Below are 2,969 nucleotides of genomic sequence, written 5' to 3'. Positions count from 1 at the left end.
TTTTGTAGATTTATTTAATTTATTTTTTATTTTTTCTTCAATAGTGAACCTTTTTAGACATCGCATCCCCCCCCCCCCTTTGTGGATTACACCGCATCCTATTCTCATGACATTTTAAAATGCATTCATTTGAATGAGGCCGGTTCACATATGTGTGTTGTGTACAATTGGTGGAGCCTAGTTCTGAAGTTGGGTAATCAGGCTCTTTGTAACAATGAAACTAGCTTTAACCACTTGCAATGTGATGTACCCGTACATTGCCTACCTCTGGGGTTTAAGGTGTGCGCATGCTACCCCCGCCTGGCAACCTGCTGTGACTGTACATATCGGGAGCCCTGTCGGCACATCCCAACCAATGAGTCATGACCAGAACTTTCTGATCGGCTGTGTACATTCACAGCCCAGAGCTCTGTCTTGATACAGAGGAAGTGATCTGTCACTCTCATCCCTGCAAGCAACACACATTACACTTTGTTAGGTACACAAGTAACCCTTTGATCGCCCTAGATGTTAACCTTTTCCCAGCCAGTGTCAGTACAGTGATCACTGTATTAATGTCAGTGGCAAGTCTTGTAGCATCATCTGTCTGCTTTTACATAAGGCTGCAACCAGCAACACCCATTAACTTCCACACGTGTGCTGGCATTCAAACAAAAAAGATCAGTAAGGGCAGCAGTTTGCACTACTTTTGTGAAGTATAAATTCCCTATGTAATTATAATTAGCAGTATTTCTAAAGTTCGATAGGATTTATATAGTCAGATTTGGTGTCAATTGACTTTTAAAAGAATGCAATTTTTGTGTTATCCATCTATAAACTATTCACATTATATATATATATATATATATATATATATATATATATATATATATATATATATATATATATATATATATATTTATTAAAACAAATCCTGCCACAAAAGGTCCCAGCTAATGCCTTGACCTCTACTCCCCTGCCACTAGATATACAACAGACATCTGCTACTTCTGAGAATGTAGCACACATTAACAGTTACCAATAATGCAGTGCTCATTTGCAAAGCCCAAGTGTGTAATGTTGGGTGCATGGGTGTGTTCTTAGCAAAGTTTCTTATGGCAATAATGTAGAAAGTTTGTGTTGCTCTTGTGGTTGGGGAGAACAGACATCTTTATGCTATATGCATTGGGGTTTTTTGTTTGGTCTTCCTCCACATTGGGGTCTTTTTGAATTACAAGTTACTGCAAAAGTATTCACACCCCTTGAAATTTTCTACATTTTGTCATGTTACAACCAAAATCGGAAATGGATTTTATGTGTGATAGACCAATACAAAGTGTCACATAATTAAGTGGAAGATAAATGGTTTTATTTATATATTACATCTAGAGAGTGAAACTTTGCCTATTTGTTGCAAAATAGCTTAAGCTCTGTCAGATTGGATGGCGAGTGTATGTGAACAGCACTTTTCCACACACAATCTCAGTTGGCTTTAGGTCTGGTCTTTGGGTCATTCTAACACATGAATATGCTTTGAAACAATTCCATTGTAGCTCTGGCTGGCTGTATGTTTGTTTAGTTTTGAGTCATTGTCCTGCTGAAAGGTGAACCTCTGCCCCAGTCTCAAGTCTTTTGCAAACAGGTTTTCTTCTAAGATTGCCTTCTATTTTGCTCTTTCCATCTTCCCATTAACTCTGACCAGTTTTCCTGTTCCTGCTGAAGAAATTATTCCCCACATGATGTTGCCGCCACCATGTTTCATGGTGTGTTCAGGTGATTTGCAGTGTTTCTCTTATGTTCACCGACTGACACAGCTCCTTTCTTAGACCATTGGGGTTTTTATGCCACCTTCAGGAGAGGACTAGGCAGAACATGTTATAATAAGACTAGAACTTTCTAGTTCTGTCCAAGGGGCAGTCCCTTAGGTAACAACCCCTCAGCCTGCTACTGCAGCCTCAGTTTTTTTCTGTCTAGTGAAGAAGAGCCTAGGAACCCTGTGGGCCCCTCGGTCCGTAGAATTTTTCTGCAGAAGTTTTGCTTTTTGTGCAAGATTAAAGATCCTGTGATCTGCTATCAAGAGACGGCTGGGTGACAGGCAGGATACCCTTATCCTTGTAGTCTCCCCAGCCTGGCCAGTGAGTGTGTGCAGACCAGAGCTCTGCGCTGGGTCGGCCACAACATGCCCCCAGCTCCAGGGGCGGCCGCTGGGCGTAATGCCCCGGGGCACACATATGACCGGGCTACTGATGTCTGCGTCAGTGGGCCGGGCCAGCAGCCACCCCGTACTGATCGGAGAGTGGGTCTGTGATGGAACGTCTCCCAGCTCTTCAGGACTGGTAAGTACAGCTCTCCCTGCCTCGGTGGGGCTGGGCATTCCCTGTGAGGTTGATTCGGGGGTCCCTCACCTCCCTCTCTTCTCTCCCTGTCCCCATCTCCCCTCCCCTGTGGGGGATGCTGCATAGGCTGCTGAGCAGTGTGTGTGCCATAGACAGTGGCTCTCCTGGGGGGTACTGCGCTGGATAGCTGTACCCTGGATGTGAGTAGGTCTCTCCCCTGAGGTATCTGGAGGCTGTGTCTGCTGATCACTGTTTTCCCACCATTTCTCTGCCTGTTTTTTCACTGTCCCTCATTGCAGTGCTTGGCGGCCATGTTGGGTGTGACTAGGGAACAACATGCTCTCCATTTTCCTGTAGTCCGGTGACCATCTTCCCTGTGATTGTCATTTTATACTGGATGCTTGGCGGGCATTTTGTTGAAGCCTGAACACTTTTTTCAGCTTCAGTGCTATTCAGAACAGCACAGCGCAGTTTGGTCTCTTATGCATCTGGGAGCTGACACAGGCACGCCTAGCTGGATGCCACAGAACTTGGTCAGGGAGGTGAGTCCTGTGGGAGGAGCCCCTCAGCCAGCAGCAGTTAGGACAGTGATGGTCCCACCCTCCTAAGTCCCCAACAGGTGGCAGACAGGATAGGGTCAGCATGGCTTCAGAA

Source organism: Lithobates pipiens, unplaced genomic scaffold (assembly GCF_037356315.1).
Source record: "Lithobates pipiens isolate NorthernLeopardFrog02 unplaced genomic scaffold, aLitPip1_a1.2 Scaffold_16, whole genome shotgun sequence".
Classification (NCBI taxonomy): domain Eukaryota; kingdom Metazoa; phylum Chordata; class Amphibia; order Anura; family Ranidae; genus Lithobates; species Lithobates pipiens.
This window is presented reverse-complemented; position numbering follows the sequence as displayed.